The sequence below is a fragment of the Giraffa tippelskirchi genome, chromosome 6 (assembly GCF_054371585.1).
Source record: "Giraffa tippelskirchi isolate mGirTip1 chromosome 6, T2T-mGirTip1v1.2.pri, whole genome shotgun sequence".
NCBI classification, from domain to species: Eukaryota; Metazoa; Chordata; class Mammalia; order Artiodactyla; family Giraffidae; genus Giraffa; species Giraffa tippelskirchi.
The window spans coordinates 44,818,548-44,839,144 of record NC_137280.1 but is presented as its reverse complement, the minus strand read 5'-3'; the positions used below and the strand labels follow the sequence as shown (position 1 = coordinate 44,839,144).

The 20,597-nt window shown below is 41.6% G+C and overlaps 1 protein-coding gene across 9 annotated transcripts in view; it reads left to right on the top strand.

Moving 5' to 3' along the window:
- Window positions 1-20,597, top strand: part of SULF1 (sulfatase 1) — a 211,122-nt gene that overhangs the window by 13,920 nt on the left and 176,605 nt on the right. For 2 of the 9 annotated variants that reach the window (XM_081501811.1, XM_081501818.1), the window contains exon 1: window positions 13,240-13,614. The exons of 6 other annotated variants lie outside the window; for them this stretch is intronic. The gene's annotated coding sequence lies outside the window, so the exon portion shown is untranslated. Of the gene's footprint in view, window positions 1-13,239; window positions 13,615-20,597 lie in introns of those variants that run through there. One more of the 9 variants, XM_081501814.1, reaches the window with a different exon arrangement.

Genomic DNA, 20,597 nt, shown 5'->3' with positions numbered 1-20,597 from the left:
AATATCATAGAAGCACAGACTATAAGAGATATACTTCAGAGATTCTCTAGGTAAAAATCCCCCATTTTACATCTGAGGAAACTGAAAGTGTGAAAGTGTTTGTGCTCAGTCGTGTCTGACTCTTCGGACCCCTTGGACTGTAGCCTGCCAGGCTCCTCTGTCCATGCAGTTCTCCAGGCAAGAATACTGGAGTAGGTTGCCATTTCCTTCTCCGGGGTATCTTCCGGACCCTAGGATCGAATCGGCATCTCTTGTATCTCTTGCATTGGCAGACGGATTCTTTACCACTAGCACCACCTGAGGAAACTAAAGCCTGCCTACAAAAATCCTAAAACCCATATTTCCCAGAGATAGTTCTAGGTCAGGCTTTATCAAAACGTATAAGCAGTAAAATTCTACCAGGACTAACTGGATTTCATGTGTCAGTTGTCCTCTAAAAATGAGGAAAACATGAGGGTATGAAGCCAGCTCTCCCATGGCCCCTCTTACTAGCGCCATGATGAATAATCAGGAACTGCAGAGAAGTCTCAGGGCTGGAACAAATACCAGCAGAAGCATTTACTGTTTAGGTGTATACTTTGTGGAAAATCCATTCTACCAGAAATACCCAAGCGCTGATCTGAAAGTTCGTAGCTTTGTTATAAAGAGCCTTGTTTGTAAAGGCACCTTTTAACCTTTGCCAACAGAATGCTGCCCGAGTGATGATAATAATATTAACCATCACACCCTCAAAACATTTTCCCTTGAGTCAAATCACTGGAATTTGCAATCTTTGGATAAGCAAAGCAAATACATCATTTCTGCACACCAGAAAACAGCATCTGAGAGAGGAGTCTAGAGAGCTATCAGGTGGAATAATCCACATTGGAATTCATGTCTTCTAACACCTACTTCACTGCTTCATGCTTCCAGTGATCCCAAATACATGTATTATTATATATGTAATACATTAGGAAATCTGTTGCCTTCCATGGGCTTCCCTGATGGCTTAGAGGGTAAAGAATCTGCCTGCAATGCAGGAAACCTGGGTTTAATCCCTGGAGTTGAGCTGACCTTCAGTGACGTCACCTCAGTGAGAAATAAACATTAGACATACGTCCTCAGGTTCTGGAATTTTCCCAAGAGAAGTATAAGAGCCATATTCTTCATAGCTTTCTAAATTATGTGAGTGTATAAACCAGTATGTACCTACATAATTTATGTGTAAAATGGATTTATTTGTACAGGAAGTAAAATGAGTCATTATTGGATTATAAATGTCTTTCAAAATCATTAATTTACATTTTTCATCTTGCACTATCAAAAATAACAATTTAATAATTCCAAAAAAATATTAACTTAGAATTTTTAACTGTGGTTTTGATTTTTTTGGAAAAAAATAGCTTTGTCTTTAAAACATATCCTATATTTCTATTTGTTGTTAAAAAAGTCACTGATTTTCAGAGCAATGAAAGGAATATGTCACGGGAAAAAGAGTATGTGCATTCAGATTGTTATTGGCTATATTTCAATTCACTGAGAGTGTGATTGGAAACCTGGTTAGAATTATAAAGAAATCAGGCTTACCAGTATTACATCTGCTGATAAAAGGGAGAATTCTGTTGTGAATGTAGAGATAATGTGGCAGAATAATTATCTGTTTGTCATATAGCTAAACTTTAATTACAGCAAGTGCTGAAAAAGAATTCTATGAAAAATTATATCTTTGGTCCATAAGAATACTTTGTTTTTTGAACTAAGCCTATACATTGACCACTTCTGGAAAACATGCTTTCCTATTTATTATTTGTATCTCAACTGTTGTTCATAATGAAAATAAAACAGGTCATTTTCACTACTTGAAGGGAGGGTCAGAAGAAATAAAGCTGAGCTCTTTCCAAACTCTTTACAGCTCTTTTGTTCTGCTGTTGAGCAGTGGTTGCCCTTAAGTCGTTAAGACTTTTTTCTCAAACATGCTCATAATCTCCACCTAAAAGACCACATAAAATGGCAAACTGTTAAAGAAGAAAAACTGCACACAAAAAGAATGCAAACTTTTTCAGTAGTGTAACTCAAGAACATCTTTCTCATTTCCCCGACCCATCAGAGATTCCAAAGATTGCTCAATCTTTAGCTTCTTATACACAGAGAAAATGGACTTCTTAATTTGTCCTTCCTTGGTAAGTCCTCTAATGTTTTCTGAAATTTGACTTTTCCCATTTATGAAACTTTTAACTTTGTATAACAATCTATACTTTCTAAAGTGCTTTCAAACCATTCATTTGATCTTGAAAACCTTGTAGAACACATCACCCAGCCAAGTACCTATGCCCCTTTTAAAGAATAAGAATGAAGTTGCATTCTTGGATTATACACACTGAAAGATATTTAGGGTTATAAGATCATGAGGCATGCAACTTTCACTGAACTCAAGGAAAACAAACAAACAATATATACATCCAAACACACATCCATGCATAGAAAGAGAAAATAAGTGACAATTGATAAAAGAATTGGGGCAGTTCAGTTCAGTTCAGCCCCTCAGTCGTGTCCCACTCTTTGCGACCCCGTGGACTGCAGTACGCCAGGCCTCCCTGTCCATCACCAACTCCTGGAGTTTACTCAAACTCATGTCCATCGAGTTGGTGATGCCATCCAACCATCTCATCCTCTGTCATCCCCTTCTCCCGCCTTCAATCTTTCCCAGCATCAAGGTCTTTTCAAATGAGTCAGTTCTTCTCATCAGGTGGCCAAAGTATTGGAGTTTCAGCTTCAGCATCAATCCTCCCAATGAATATTCAGGACTGATCTCCTTTAGGATGGACTGGTTGGATTTCCTTGTGTCCGAGGGACTCTCAAGTCTTCTCCAACACCACAGTTCAAAAGCATCAATTCTTCAGTGCTCAGCTTTCTTTATAGTCCAACTCTCACATCCATACATGACTACTGGAAACACCATAGCTTTGACTAAATAGACCTTTGTTGGCAAAGTTGCAACATATGGATCTCAGTAAACGGTATGCAAGTGTTTTCTCTATTATTCTTGCAACTTTTCTGTAAGTTAGCTCAGTTTTCCAAACCTCAGATTTTTTTGGTAATTATTTTCAAATGCAAACATTTTTATAAAAGATACAGAGACACAGGAGAGTTAAATCATTTGCATATGCTAATAGAGCTGATTAGAATCTAAGTATTCTTATTTTTCCACACTTCCTCTAAATCTATACTCTATTTCTGTATAAAATGAACAGTAATTTCCACTTACAATATTTATAAACCACAATTACATTTTTTGCCAGTCATCAGTACCATAGCTCAAGGAAAACTTATAATTATTATTTAGCTATAACGTTTGTTTATATATCATATTACCCATTTCAAATCATTTTTATAATCCTATTTTATTTGATCCTCATAACTTTTTGAATAAAGTAGATAGCACAGGCATTGTTGGACCCATTTTACAGATCAAGAAACAGACTGTGAAACTAACTGGCAGTCATATTCTGGAGACAAATACACAAGTCCAAAAACTTCAGAACAGTACTCATTCCAATGTAGCCTCTTGACAGTCCAGTGCCTTTTCATAACCCTAATGAATGACCATATCTAAAACTTCTAGGGCTCATGCTTTAGTAATAGACAAAAATAACAGTCACTTAAAGAATAAAACCGAATGACTGAAAAAGATGCCTATGTTTTACTTACTATTATACATAACAGCTAAGTATATTCCTGCTATGTGCAAAGAAGTGCTTTATATATATATATTATCTAATTTAAGTTTTCAACATCTCTATGACATATAATTCTCATAGTCCCCATCATACAAACAAGGAAACATGTCTGAGAGTCTAACTTGACTGATATGCAGAACTATCAAGGCTAAGGCAGGACCTGCAAACCTCCCACCATTAATTACATTGTTCTATTCCACATTTTCCCTTTTTTCCTTTAAGCTCAGTTGATATTTCAGCCAAGTTCTTTTTCATATATTCAATGATCTTTAAATTCTGCAATTGAGAGAATTCTTTCCAGGAACAGAGTTTGTATGGAAAAGCACATGTTTGAAAAAGCAGGTACCATATCCTATTTGCATTGGCAGTGGTCTCTGGCATATATTAAACATCCAGTAAGTGTTTGCTAAATGTAAAGGATGTTTGGAGTTCTCTCTTAAAAAGCTTTTAAGATGTCATGATCTAAATATTTAAATGGTTATTGTTGTTTAGTCACTAAGTCGTGTCTGACTCTTTTGCAACCCAATGAACTATATAGCTCGCCAGGTTCCTCTGTCTATGGGAGTTCCCAGGCAAGAATACTGGAGAGGGTTGCCATTTCCTTCTCCAGGGGACCGCCCCAACCCAGAGATTGAACCTGTGTCTTCTGCATTGACAGGCGGATTGTCTACCACTAAGCCACCAGGGAAGCCCAAATACTTAAATACAGGATTTATGAGTCGGTTCAATTTGCCAAATCTCAGCTTTGCTGCAAAACACATAGTTCCAAAGCCAGAAAAAAAAAAAAAATGATAAAGAAGCGAACAAATTTTACTTAAGAATATTTCTTAAGCCATTTCTTGGAAACCTGAACTGCTCTGTCAATAATCTGACAGATTTGGACTGTCTGAATAACCTTTTTTGGATAATCTCCCATTTCTATGATAAAAGTAATGCTCAGTCTCACTGCTGGTGGGAGTCCATGATTTTTCCCTTTGCTACAACCAGTCAGGACAAAAGGTGAACACAGGTGACTTACTATGTAAGATGCCCTCACAGGCGCCAGCTGAGCAATGATGCAGTAAAGGATCAGTCACGGAAGATGTGAAGTCCAGGTAAGTGGCAGGATACAAAGGGTACACTTTTCCACCTCCTTTCTTCCTACCCACGATTGCAGCCATCCCTTTTGTGGACGGCTCCAAAGTTTCTGATATTCACTTGTATCCGTCTTTCCTCAAACACGAATAGTTTGGTGAGCTAAGAAGACCACATTCCCCTATATCTTTCCTGCGTTGGTACTATGACCTTTATCCTACCCCACCCAACACACAGACGCTTTAAGTGCACAGCTTGACTGCAACATTAGTGAATTTCAGGGTAAAAAGTGCATTCAGGTAAGTCAATCACATGCTGGTGTCAGGTTTCTCTGCTTGGCACCGGTTTATAGCAGCAAAGCAACTCCTTTCAGGCTCTGCCCGTTATCACTTCTCTTGCTGTCCATCACCCTCGCCTCGGGCTCTTGACCTCTGGTTCTTACTAAAACACCTGCCAGCCCCAGACATGGGTACTTGCAGATTCTGCAGAATGAGGCTTTTTCCTGTCTCTGGCTCAACACATCCTCCACCAGCATCTCTCAAAGACTGCACGACTATACGACCCCCACACCTTTGCTTCCCTTCATCTCCTTCACCTCTGTACGTCTTATCTCCTCTTCCCACTCTGTGCTCCTGTGCTTTGCCCAGTCCCTGCTCTCTGGCATATGCTTTTGCATTTGCCATTTTTCCCTCTTGTTCAGCCCCCAAGTTGTGTCCGACTGTTTGCGATCCCATGGACTGCAGCACACCAAGCCTCCCTGTCCCTCACCATCTCCTGGCGTTTGCCCAGGTTCATATGTCCATTGAATCGGTGACGCCATCCAACCATCTAATCCTCTGACGCCCTGTTCTCTTTCTGCCTTCGATCTTTCCCAGCATCAGGGTCTTTCTTCCCCCCTCTACTTTCTCTCTCTCTCTCTCTCTCACACACACACACACACACACACACACACACACACACAAACTGGAGGGAGCAAGCTGGATTTGGTCCCATTGAATTTCTTGGATCATGTTCCCTGGGTTCATTTTTTCTATGTCTCTCTAATCCACTATTTTCTAGCAAAAGCTTTCTTTGGATTTCTGATACCAGCCCTAACAGCTTGAATTTACCTGATGCTCTGAATAACTTTGCTCCCAGGGCTGAAGTCACAACTATAACACTCGGGTTATTATTAATAATTATCAATCATTCTCTTTTTAAAAAGATCCTTACTGTTATCTCTTTGTATCATTTAATGTTGTTGTTTAGTTGGGAAGTCATGTCAGATTCTTTTGCAACCCCATGGACTGTAGCCCACCAGGCTTCTCTGTCCATGGGATTTCCCAGGCAAGAATGCTGGAGTGGGTTACCATTTCCTTCTCCAATATCATTTAATATTTATATTTAAATACAGAAACCTAAGCAGCTGTTGCCAGGGTCACCGCTCAATATGTACTCACTGAAAAAAGGAATGTTCTTTACTCACTCAGGGCAAATAGTACTAAACTAGTGATTAGGACACGAGTGCCCTAAAAGAGCCAGAAAAAGGAGAAACTGAATGATAACTGAGTACCGACAACATGCTGGACATTGCTATAAACTTAGTTATTTCTGCACTAGTCATCCTACTTAGAAGAACTAGACTTAAAAAAATTACACACCTGTAGAGCTAGGATTTGGACCCAAGTCATTTTGTCTTCAAAAGTCAGTGCTGATTCTCAAAAGAAAGTTCTGCATAAATGCTAAAAGGTAAAACCCCATCGTTAATTACATGGAACGAGTTTACATTTGCCTGCAATTTACACCTTTTTCCCAGACTAATTTAATTGCCAATGCTAGTAAAGTGCTTCTTCCCACAATTTACTAGGCTTTTTTTGTAAAAAGCTAAATGGAAGTTTGCTGTCAAGGTGATGAGGAAGAGAAGACTGAGATTCAAGTAAAAACTTGCTAACTGGTGTGCAAAACCATGCCCATTAAGAGTGGAACAACTTTTACAGAATACAGACTGGTCTCTACATCGTTTGTTAAGGGCTGGCGTAGACTTGTCCCGGTGGGCTCACGCCCAAGTCAGCCCCAAGAGGGTTGAGACAAACCCCCATGGAAAATAATATTGGTTATGTAGAATCTAGGGCATTGCGATGAACATGCTGTTCGCTGTTCGGTGTTTTCCTTGAGGCATCATTACTGTTGTTACAAATTAGCAAGACATAATGTGCACTTAATGCATTTGCCCTCAATTTACATGCCCTTCCTTCTTAAATCATTTCCAGAAATGCTTAGGAAATGTGAAAGGAGTTTATCAGACAAACGTGTTGTCTTTTCCTCCAGCAGAATGTCAGATCACTTCTTGAAAGATCCTCTCCAAATGCTTCAACTCAAACCGATTTTAACAAACTTGACTATACACACCATAATTAGGAAGCCAATTCATTCAGTTCATTTGCATCCGTCTAAATAATTTTTCCTGACAGATGACTTCCGTTCTAAGTACCAAGTACTTTTTAATCCTAGGCAGGTTATTGCTGAGGATAAACGATTTCACATTCTCATAAAGATGCCAGTCATTAAGAATATTAACACGAATTCCTTCCCCTCGGATAGAAAGGAGCTGTCATTTTAGCAATGTTGCTGCATCAGCCTTTCTATTGTCAAACACAACAAATGATGAGAAAATCAATTTACTCTTTAGAATTAGTCAAGTGAGGAATTCTTTGAAGTGGGGGGTCAGGGTTTTTGTCTGGATTCCGTAATCTGGAAACGTAGGTACTGTATAGACGTGGGTAAAATGTTGTGAAATTTAATGAGGACTGTTTGCTGCCATAGACCTTCCAGACAGAATCTATCTCTGAAAAAGAATTCCCCACTCTTAAAATAGAGGTTTGATGAGCACCAGATGTGGTTTAAACGAAGCCTTGTCCAGCTGAACTCAGAATATATTTTGAACTGTATGAGGCACAGTCTAGAAAGAGGGGCAGTGAATTGATCGACTGGAGCCTGTGTTGAGGTTGGTGGTGGGACTTGAATATATTTATTTACTCCATAAAGCTTCTCACATTAGGCAAAATGCAAATGAGCTTTTAACAAATACTTTCTAATAGTTGGAGGATGTCATACTTGCTGCTTATGAGACAATTTACAATTTTATTTCATGTCTAAGATGTGTGCAGGATAGCATTTCAATGGGTAGCCACAACCTTTAGGATGATCTGTGTTCTGGCGATGATTGCAAGTTCCACATCTCAGTTTCTCCACCCATAAAGGGAAGATTTGCTCATTCTTCAAGAATAACAAGCATTTAATATTTGGAAAAGACTAAATAATGAAGTGCTTGGATTCTATAGAAATGCCGAGGAGAAAAGAAGATTTATTTCAAGTCAAAATCTAGTACAAACACGACCCTCCTATTGTAAATCTCATGAATAGGGAAAGAAATTACATTGAAGACTGTTTCTTGGGCTGAGAATTTGGAAATACATTAATATTGGGATGCTTCGGATGGTAAAAAAAAATATTAAAAACATCTGCTTATTATAATCTCTTGTCTTTGGAGACAAGAAAAATTCTTTCTGCTACACTGTCCTTAAAGAATGCAGTTAGTAAAGATTTAAATGACAGGAATGAAAGGGTCATCTTTTGATTTCTTTGCCTTTGGGCAGGACTACAGTTAAGCCACCTCAAGAAAGAGAACAATGCCATTTCTTGCAAAAATCTCCAGGTGAGAATAATAAAAATTAAAAATAGCACAAGGGAAAGCTCAGGGACCTTGAAATTAATAAAGGTCAGTTTCAGCTAATTTCAGTTCAAATCCATATCTATTTGCCAGTAGCCTGATGCTTCGCTTAGTGAAACGCCAAAGGATGTGATATTTGGCACTAGTTCTATGAGAATTCCATTCAGTATTAGCATGAATGTCTGGTCATTGTTTTGTTCGCCTCCTCTTCACCCCATGGGGGAGGGAGGGAGTCCTGTCCTAGGGTTCTCAGATGACCAAACACAGGACGTCTGACTTGGGACACAGGAGATCAAAAGTAATTTATTAGTCACATATACTAAGAATCCAAGGGGAAGTGGACACTCTGGGTCACATGGAGCAATACAGAGGCTGCATTTAGGGACAGAGGGAAGAAGAAGAGGCTATAAGGAGAAGGCTCTGTAGTAACCAGAGAGTGAGAGGTACCCAGGATCCCAGGGAAGGATGTGATTGGCTGGTTTCAATGACTGTGGCCTGCCAGGGAAGTAAACTCAGTAGGATGCAAAATAGATAGACTGCTGCTGTCAGGCTGTAGGGGAACTAGCCAGTGGGAGAGTCTTTCCCAAATGGTAGGGAGCATATCAGGCAAAAGTAGGGGAACCCACAGTCTTTTGGGGCCCCGTGAGGCTCAAAGATGTCAGGGCAGCAAGTGAAATCTTAGCCTTCCAAGCCAGTGTTTCATACAAGCTATGTCAACATATGGGATGCTTACCTCCCCTGGGCTATACCGACCCCTCTTAAGAGAGATGTCTTTGCCATAATTATTGTGTCTCCTGTGAAAAAAGTCACCTTGACTGAATTGATAACCTTGGGGCATAAGCAGTTTTCTAGCAAGAGTGCTCCCAGGCCAAGGCTATATAAGTAGCTCTATGATTCATGCAGAAGTATTCTCTGCTACTCGCTTTGATTTGAATGAAAAGAGAAGGCGAGCCCTGCATCATTCAGAGAAATTACATATTTATTCCTCACTTGATTTTCATTTGCCACGAGGTGAATGTTGACCAGTTTCTACTTTCAGCAAAAAAGACAAGCAAACCAAAGTGAAGAGTATGTCTGTGTTCTCTTTCTTTCCCTGCAATTTAACCGCTGAGGAGATAATGGACTCAGGGAGACTTAGAGTTCCAGGCAGTGCTTGGACCTCTGAAGTTTAATGGGGTGTGTGTGTATGTGTGTGGGTAGGTGTCCTTAGTCATCTCCAACTCTTTGTGACCCCATGGACTGTAGCCTGCCAGGCTCCTCTGTCCATGGGATTCTCCAGGCAAGAATACTGGAGTGGGTTGCCATTTCCTTCTCCAGGGGATCTTCCCAACTCAGGGATCAAACCCGCATCTCCTGCGTTGGCAGGTGAATTCTTTGCCACTGTGCCATGTGGGAAGTTAATGCTGGGCCTGTTATAAAATCTTAGGCAGGGGACTTCCCTGGCAGTTCAATGTTAAGACTTCCTTCCAATACAAGAACTGGGAGTTTGATCCCTGCTTCAGGAGATAAGAAACAATGTTGTAACAAATTCAATAAATGGTCCACATCAAAATGGAGACGGAGAAGGCAATGGCACCCTACTCCAGTATTCTTGCCTGGGAAACCCCATGGACGGAGGAGCCTGGTAGGCTGCAGCCCATGGGGTCGCGAAGAGTCAGACATGACTGAGTGACTTCACTTTCACTTTTCACTTTCATGCACTGGAGGAGGAAATGGCAACCCACTCCAGTATTCTTGCCTGGAGAATCCCAGGGACGGAGGAGCCTGGTGGGCTGCCATCTATGGGGTCGCACCGAGTCGGACACGACTGACACGACTTGGCAGCAGCAGCAAAATGGAGAAGGAAATGGCAACTCGCTCCAGTATTCTTGCCTGGAGAATCCCATTGAGAGAGGAGCCTGGCAGGCTACAGTCCATGGGGTCGTAAGAGTCGGATACGACTTAGTGACTAGATCATCACCACATCAAAAAAAATCATAGCAAAAAAAATCTGGTGCAAGGCATTGAATTTCTCTAGGCCTCAAGTTCTGTAACTTTTTAATGAGGAAGTTAAACTAGATCAACTGTTAAACTAGATCAATCACTATGTTAGAATGCACATAAAGAACATAAGGCACATTAAAGCCTGATACCCAGTCAAGACTCATACATGGTAGTGAAAACAAAGGTGATGGCTCTGACTTGAGCAGAACAAAAAGAGGGAAGATCTTGAACTACTAAATTGTAATGAGATCTCAGTCCTTCCTGAAGCCCATACCTCAAGAACTGAAGGCCAAAATTCCTCTTTAGAATCTGAATCGGTTTTTTATTGTTCTAAATTAGTGGAGGCGGGAAAGTTCTTCTAATTCACTGAACATTCTGCGTGCCCGGGAGAGCCCGTCGACACCCCCAAGTCTCTAAAATGACACCACTGTACATCCAGCCACCACAGACGGCACTGACAGCTGACTGCTTTCACCAAAGACTAACAGGGGAATGTCACCAAGAACGCTTGAACGCTAAGCCACAGAAATTCAACACCTGACAGCTCACATTCTGTACTTCACTCCATATCATAAAACACATCACCAGAGAGCTATTGTTCTCACATTGAGCTGCTGTTGTGATAGTCTGCATTCTTTCCACGGTGGAGGAGTTCTCTCATAAAATGCATCCAAGAAGTCTGTGATTTCTGAAAATCTCACCTTTCAGGAACTTTCCTGGCCTTCTAGGAAGTCAGCTACACTCCGGAGGTCTCCTGATGAGCAGTAGCAGGAACTCAGTAGAGGCCAGCATTCCTGGTGCCCTCACGAACACACCTCCTAAGGAATGTGACAGAAGGTCAGACGTTCCTCTCCAAATTTTACAAAGCTTTCTATTTTTTTAAATTTATTCTTAATTGGAGGATAATTGCTAACAATGTTGTGTTGGTTTTTACCATACATCAACATGAATTAGCCATAGGTATACATATGTCCAGGCTTCCCAGGTGGCACTAGAGGTAAAGAACCCACCTGCCACTCCAAGAGACATAAGAGATGCAGGTTCAATCCCTGGGTCGGGAAGAGCCCCCAGAGGAGGGCATGGCAATCCACTCCAGCCTTCTTGCCTCGAGAATCCCATGGACAGAGGTACCTGGTGGGCTACAGTCCATGGGGCTGCACAGAGTCGGACACGACTGAAGACTTAGCACAGTGCGGCATACGTATGTCCCCTTCCTCTTGAACCTCCCTCCCACCCCATTCCACCCCTCTAGGCTGTCACAGATCACCAGGCTGAGCTCCCTGTACTATACAGAAACTTCCCTCTAGCTATCTATTTTACACATGGTAATGTAAATATTTCAATGTTACTCTGTCAATTTGTCCCACCCTCTCCTTCCAGCTGTGTGTCGATAAGCCTATTCTCTATTTCTGAGTCTCTATTCCTGCCCTGCAGGAACTAACAGGGGAATGTCACCAAGAACCATCTTGGTTCATCAGTACCATTTTTCTAGATTCCACATACCTGCGTTAATATATTTCTTTTTCTTATTGTTTTTAATTTATAAAAATTTCCAAACATATCCAAAAGTAAAAGTTATCACAAACCCCCCTGGCCCACTGCACAATTTCAACAGTCCATCAATGCAGGCTTTCATCTGAGCACCTGGAGGTTACCTGGGGCCCCTCCACTCCAAGACTGATGGCCCAGGTGACATCGGGTTGGCTGTCAGCTACATTCAGTCAAAACACTCAATGAAGTGCCTGTCCTAGGCCACCTCCGAGAATCACACCAGATCCCAGACTTAGGAAGCCAGATGTAGGTGAAGAATTACAGCAGAGAAGCCAGGTCAAGGAGAAGAAAAGAAGGGAAATTGGGGGAATTTGGGGGGGAAATGGGATTTGAACTGCGCTTTGAAGGAAATGGGAGGGAGGACATTCCAGGCTGAGGTGGAGGATGTAAGGCAGGCTGGGGCTGGGCAGGGAAGAACCGGAAAGGCCATCTTTAGAACATGATTCATAGTCTCAGGAGCTGGAGTAGGTGAGGGGCGTTGGGCTGGGAAGAGAGGAATTAGTGCGGTGACACGTGGAAGGCGTGAATGCCTGGAGGAGGAAGTGCCTCAGGGGTTGGGCAGCAGAGCCAGAAACAGGGCAGGAAGAGAATGATCTAAAGAAAACCCAGGGTAGCAGAGAGGATGAAGTGAAAACTTTCTCAGCCCCAGCTCTGGCCTAAAGAACCCTTTGGCTGGGAGGTTTTCGCTCCCGCAAAGAAAAGAACAGAGACCCACGGAGACTTAAAATAGAGGATGGACATAGAGGGCAGGGCCCTGACCCCTGGAACTCCGTGCAAACTCTCCTTAGCAAAACGAGAGACCAGGACGAAAGCGAAGCAGCAGAAGCACCTGGTGAGTCTAAGAAACATCCGTGTTTACTAAGCACTCGGTCTCCGGAACGCCTGCCTCTCCAAATACCACATCTTCCTCATCCACTCCATCCCACCCCGGGCGGCTACTGTGTCGGCTGCCTGGGGGCAGGGAGGCGGGGAGCGGGCAGGACCGCAGCCTGAGAGCCCTGCCTCCCCTCGACCCCCTCCCCCCCTTCCTCCGAGGAGCCTCCCCGCGTGGCCGGCCGGCCGGCCAGCTGCAGCTCAGTTTGTTTGCCGAGGTTTGCGTGCACATATTGAGTTGCCTTTTTTTTTTTTCCAGCCAGTTCAGCAGTGTCCCTAAATTCACCCTCAGTGTAACTTATGCCTCTGCTCCTCCCCTTCTTGGAACTGCCTTTTGTTTGTCTGGCAGCCTTGGTTCTATGGGGGTGTGTGTGATGATAATAATACGCGGGCTTATATAACCCTCTGCATCTCGGAAGCGCTTCGCAGACCGGCCCTCTTGCCTCCCCCGGCCCGTGTCAGGCTGGGCGACTGGAGCGTCTAATAGGAAACCCCGACCCGAGGCGCGGAGGCCAGGAGGGAGGGCAGAGGGGGTCAGAGGCCGGCCCTTCCCAGCCCCCGGCGCCCCCGGAGGTCAGGGAGATAAGGAACAATGACTCTCGCCCCCGGGAGGAGGAAGGAAGCCCCGCTGCCGCCTTATCTCCGCTCCTGTGCGTTCTCCCAGTTCCCAGAGCTGGTTCTCTAGAGAGGACTTGGAAGGCGGCTTTTGTAAGTATGATGCTCTGCTTTTTCTTTCATAAGTAAAGAACCAAAGTTTCCTCACTGCCTTGTCCATTTCATCTTATTTATTCCCGAGAATAGATTTCCTCGCGCTCAGATGCTACCCTGATTGCAAATGTTTCTGGCCAAAGTCTTCCACCCAAATTTGGTCCCTCTTAAAAATAGGAGGGAAAAAGGTTTCTGTTGATCATTCATTTTTCCACAAAATTGCGCCTCCCCCCGCCCCCCCCGCCCCGTTTCCCCATGTCCTGGTGGTAGCTGACTGGTCTCCACACACATATCTCACCCTACGAAGGAACCCTGGTTATTCACCTTGCTTGTTAAGCATCCAGAAATGATGTTGCAACTTTGGGCTTAAGTTTCTCTGCTTTCAGGCAAATATAGTTGTGGGAAGTTTCTTTTCACACTATGATAAATCCCATTTTTTGGTATAGTCTTGAAACTTGTACTGGTGTGTTTAAACCTTGCGAAACACTGTCACTAGAGTGGACAGGTGAATTTTTACTAAGTTTTTCACTGTATAGCTGAAAGATCTAAATATTACAGAGAATGAACTTCTTAAGCCCTGGCAAAACCCAAAGCTCTGTTGTTCAGCTATGTGTCTGTAAAGGATGCTGAGTTAGTTTTGTTCTCAGGGATGATGCTCAAGGCTTTGGGAAATTGTCTTTCAACAAAAGGTGAATTTAAAACTCTAGAAGAAAGATACAATTTCTGAACATTTAGGAAGTATGATTTGCTAATTGAATAAGCCAAGAACACAAAGTTCTATCTTGGGTAGTTGTTCAATTTGCTTTTATGAAACCATGATTATAAGTTGGTGTACTATGAGATACAGAAAATTACTGTCTTTATTCAAGTAAGAAAACTAAGAAATATAAATTGTAGAAAGAACTTTTAGTGTCATGTGTGTGCTAGTCACTTCAGTCGTGTCTGACACTTTGCGACCCTGTGGACTGTAACCCTTCAGGCTCCAGGCAAGAATACTGGAGTGGGTTGTCATGCCCTCCTCCAGGGGATCTTCCTGATCCAGGGATCGAATCTGGGTCTCTTGCATCTTCTGCATTGCGAGCAGATTCTTTACTGCTTAGCCACTGGGGAAGCCCTTTTAGTGTCATAAGTGCTATGATTAATTCACTGAGCTTGATTACTTTTATATAAACAACTATGAAAACCACATATAATGTGTGTGTATCAGTGTGTGTGTGTATATGTAAAAGAATTGAAGATACCTATGTATGTATATGTTTAATTAAATGTATATATTTAATCATCTCTTATATTTGTTGTAACTATCCAGTGTTCAGTGTCATTACTTGATAGTATCATACCCAAAATAGATCAAGTGGAAAGATTTCATATCAAATTTCAGAATGCATTAGATCTATTTATTCATTATTTATTCAACAAACATGGAAAACATTGTAAAATTAGAGTTTGTTTTAAGAGTCCTTTTAAATGACATTTCCACTTAAAATTCTTTGTGGCTTTCAAGAAATTCTAAGGCATAATTAAATTTGCAAATAAGACTCGATTCTACTTGCTTTCCCCCCTAAATTTAAAAGTGAGCTGTCAACACTAAAATTCTATACTATAGCTAATTTAGTTACAAAGATCAGCCACATAATCTCAGTGTCCTTCAGAGGCATACTTGACTGTGGTAGAAGGAACACAAACTATGATTCGATCTGGCTGTGAGGCTTGGTTTTGCCATTACATGGTTATATGACCAGCAGCAAGATCTGTCAGATTTTCAGTCTCAAGTTTCACCTCTGTGAAAGGAGACAAATACTATGGGATTGGCCAACCCAATACTTATCCCAAGGAGAGGATTGTTGAAAGGATTAAAAGGAAATAAAACACGTAAAGTATCTAGCACAGTGTCTGAATGTAGAAGTGTTTCAGTCAATTTTAGGGCTTTTCCATTTACACAATTTTTTCATCTTTGATTCAGTGCCTTGGTTTTTTGAGCATCTACTATGTATTGCCTGCTGTGCTAAGCACTAGTGATGCCAAAATGAACAAGAGGAGTTATATGCTGCCCTGGGGGAGCTCCTACTCTGAGGAAACAAACAAACAAACAAAAAAAAACACAGAATTTTCTTAACAGTATAACACCTGCAAAAAAACAGAAGTCGGTTATGATTAAGTGACAGAACTGAGGGCACAGTAATTCTCTCCAATGAAATTCAAAGCAGTTTTTACAAAGATGATGTTGGTTGTGTGAGTTTTAAAGGATCAGCTGGTGGTGTGGAAGGACATTCCATAAAGGAAGGGCCTTGGAGAGGAGAATAAGTAAGAAGGCCAAGATGAGCATGGATGGCAGGGATGGAGAACAGGGGGTTGGGGGCAGACTGGGAACTGGTTTCAGTTGGTGCTGGAACTGTTGAATCTAGGGATCCTGGAGATTTAATCAGGGGTCCAATCATAAATATGGCGGTGTCTCATGCTCAGGTAGGTGTTTGCACTCATCACTCTCATAAAACTCAAACTCATGCTCATGAGTCTTTTTGGATGAGCTCATGATCCAAAGAAATGTCTTTTGTAGGTTTGCATTAACGTGAAAAGCTTGGGCTGGCACATGTTACCTGTATCACTAAGACATTAGTTGGTTTAATATACCATTTTGTTTATTTGGTTTTTTTTGTTTGTAGCAAACCCAACTCAATGATGGAAGCATTGTAGCACAAGTTCCTTACCTCACTGAGATTACTTTTAAGATGACTGGTACTTTTAAGATTACTGTTGAGTCAATAGAGAGTCAAGAAAGGACTTTGCTTGGGGCTGAGAAGGCAGAAAGTAGATGTGATTTATGTTTTAGGAAGATTTTATATAGATCATCTACTGTCGGTGTGGAATGTAGGGTGGGCAAAGGCTTAGGGAATGATAGTGCTGTAAAGGACGAGATCAATTGAAAGACTGTTGTAAACAAGTGAGAATTGCTGAAGGCCTGAGCAATTGCTGAAGGTGGACAATAGGGTACAGATTGCTGAGATATTTAGAAGGTGGGACATTCTCAACTTGGGAACTGCATGAAAGAATGGGAAAGACCTATAATATTAGCTTTAAGCTTGCGCAAATGGGTAGCTACAATAGAATACCGTAAAACAAGAAGGGGTACAAGTTAATAGAAGGAAGTTGAGTTAGCTGGGGCTGTTTATTTAACTTATATGCAGGGTACATCATGAGAAACTCTGGGCTGGATGAAACACAAGCTGGAATCAAGATTGCCAGCAGAAATATCAATAACTTCAGATATGCAGAGGACACCACCCTTATGGCAGAAAGTGAAGAGGAACCAAAGAGCCTCTTGATGAAAGTCAAAGAGGAGAGTGAAAAAGTTGGCTTAAAGCTCAACATTCAGAAAACTAAAATCATGGCATCCAGTCCCTTCACTTCATGGCAAATAGATGGGGAAATAGTGGAAACAGTGACAGACTTTGGGCTCCAAAATCACTGCAGATGGTAACTGCAGCCATGAAATTAAAAGACACTTGCTCCTTGGAAGAAAAGCTACGACCAACTTAGACAGCATAGTAGAAAGCAGAGACATTACTTTGCCAACAAATATCCGTCTAGTCAAAGCTATGGTTTTTCCAGTAGTCATGTATGGATGTGAGAGTTGGACTATGAAGAAAGCTGAGCACTGAAGAATTGATGCTTTTGAACTGTGGTGTTGGAGAAGACTCTTGAGAGTCCCTTGGACTGCAAGGAGATCCAACCAGTCCATCCTAAAGGAGATGAGTCCTGGGTATTCACTGGAAGGACTGATGTTGAAGCTGAAACTCCAATACTTTGGCCACCTGATGCAAAGAACTGATTCATTTGAAAAGACCCTGCTTTTGGGAAAGATTGAAGGCGGGAGGAGAAGGGGACGACAGAGGATGAGATGGTTGGATGGCATTACTGACTCGATAGGCATGAGTTTGAGTAAACTCGGGGAGTTGGTGATGGACAGGGAGGCGTGGCGTGCTGCAGTCCATGGGGTCGCAAAGAGTCGGACATGACTGAGCGACTGAAATGAACTGAACTGAACTGAATGTTGGGTTGAGAAGCTAACCTACATTAAGTAATATAAGAAGTCAGTTTTTGTTTAATCTTTTTTATATATAAATGATACTGTTTTTTGTTTCCTTTACAGTGTTGTATTAGTTTCAGGTATACAGCAACGTATATATGTATATTATACACATATACATATATGACTGAATCAATTTTTTTTTATTCTTTTCCATTATAGCCTATTACAAGATATTGACTATAGTTCCCTGTGCTATACAGTAGGTCTTTGTTGGTTATCTATTATGTGCATAGTAGTATATACTTTAATCTCCAAATCCTAATTTGTCCCTCCCCCACCCCTTGCCCCTTTGGTAACCACAAATTTGTTCTCTATGTTTGTGAGTACGTTTCTGTTTTGTAAATAAGTTCATTTGCATCATTTAAAAAATTCCCCATGATGTCACTTATATGTGGAATCTAAAAAAATGATACAAATGATATTACTTATATGTAAAAGGTAGCTTTTCAAAAAGTATAAAACTGCCAAATTTGTCTTAGAAATTTAGAGAAGAAACATAGAAACTGGGCTCTTCCCCCTTATGCTCAGTGCCCCCGAAGAAATGTCAGACTCTGGGCTCACTGGGGCTCTGAGCTTTCATCTTGCACCTCTGCTGTTGAGTGGGTTGTTTCCCATCAGTTTCAACAGGAAGGCCATGTCCAGAGTAGTCTTGCCAATAACTTTGTATACCTTCAAAAAGAGAAATCTGTACTTCCTCTAAACCTTCAGAAACAAGCAGAGACTTGGAAAAAGATCCGTAGGCGAGTAGAATACTTATTCATAAAGAGCACATATTCATAAAGAATTTATACTGATTCATCACAAAGCAGCTCTTTCCTTAGCAGGGTTTTTATTTTACTTCCCTGGAATTGAGGACCCACTCAGAGACTAGAGTAAAAGAGGAAACTTGTAAGACTAAAGCGAAGAAGGTGATTTCTTACTTGGCCGTGACTTGTCTCGCAAACATTTCCTCCTTCAGGATGAGCAGAAAGTTCTTCCCATTGACTTGAATGGTGGGTACCTGGAAAGGAGAGGTGTGTCACGTTTGTAAATTTTTTAAAGATAACGAGGGGAAGAATTTTAACATTTAGAGTGAACAGAAAACAATCTGATTAGCAGACAGGAAGCTGTGACTTTTTAAGTCTTTGAGGTCTGATTACTTGATAACCTTAGTTTTCTTATAGCCTTTTACCCTTTCTAATCTTCTATGGCAAAGCCTCTATTGGATTTCCTGAATTTTAGAGCTCTTACCCACACCTGAACACTTCAGAGCAAAGACCATTTATTACAAAAGGGGCTTAGCGCCAGTCTTCATGGTTGGTCTCACAAAGTCAAGTATAATATTTCCTCCTGCTAGGTAAACTGTATCAACATATTTAAAAGGAGATTTAAGAAACTCTTGTCACCTCCAAATATAGAGTTTTATCACTCATCAGAAAGATAGTATTTGGTTATTATATGAATTCCATCCGGTTGCTGGTAGCTCACTTCAAATTCCCCAAACTTCAGAGATTATCTTTGGTTTCTGAGATGATGTAAAAGGTTTTAAAACAGTTTAAAAAGAAAGTAAGGAAGGAAGGAAAGGAACTGTCACTATCTGTTATATAAAATAATCACCAAATATATACTTTAGAATAGGATGAGCTTGCATCATGGGAAAGTTTATTATTTAAAGAAGGAACAAGATATATTGGGGGGAATTCCCATTAGCATGCTTGAAAGCATGAGGAATATACTGAGCTTCCATAAATGGTGCTGGCCATTCTGCTTTTAAGTTACTCAAGCCATTTAAAGTCTGGCTTCCTAAGCAAGGACTTGGTCTTCACGATCTTTTGGGGTTTGCTGACATAATGATTGAGTCCAGGCTGGGTGCTGCTGGAGCCACTGTGCTCGCCTACGCAGTGTTTGAAGAGGGCTGGGGTGCAGCTGTGCTGGCCCCCAGACACCTGAGTCCAGAATACTGCTGAATTTTGCTTCATTTCTGGGCTCCATGCAAAGCTGGAAGTGCCCCAACTCTCTCTTGGGTTTGGCTTCCTGTTCACATGTTTTCTGGTCTCATGTCATTGTGCATGAAGTAATGGTCCCACATGCATACACCATCCACAATGGCAAGATTTGTGTGGCTCGGCATAAGCCTCCTAATGAGGACATTTTGGACCTTCCAACAACTCCTTCGGGAAGGCGGTTTGGAACCGCTTATTACTTTCCAAGGTGAAGGGAGCAGAGACAGAATGCATTTCTGAAACAGGACTAAAGCCACTTTTAGGAGACGATTAAAGGACAACAGCTTAAGGAAAAGAAACATTTCTTTCACACATTTATCTAAACGCATGTATGTGTAGAGTACACAGAAATGCCTTCAATCCACAGGTTTAAAATATTAGTTACTGTTTCAGCATTTCACTAACTATGAATGGTGCTAGTGTTTTCCACCAGGGACTGTTATTTGAATGACATTTCTCTGCAGCAAAATCTGATGAGTTTACGAAGTTTGAGAGCCAGGAAATGCAGTTCAGTTTCTAAACAACAGAGAAAGCTCAGATAGCTCAGGTCAGTCATCCGCTCCAGCATGGCTTCCTAGGTGCAAAGTGCAGTAGCGCACTAATACAGAGAGAGAAGCCAAACCAAACTTTCAAATCAAAGCTCTTAAACCATCAAGCTTAACTTCTGGACATATTATCAGTAGGTGAAATTCTGGCACACACCCACACTTGTTTGTGGATGTTTAATGTCAAATTAGTTGGGCTTCCTGGTGGCTCAAACAGTAAAGAATCCATCAGCCTGCAATGCATGAGAACCAGGTTCGATCCCTGGGTTGAGAAGATCACCTGGAGAAGGAAATGGCAATCCACTCCGGTATCTTTGCCAGGAGAATTCCATGGAGAGAGGAGCCTGGAGGGCTACAATTCATGGG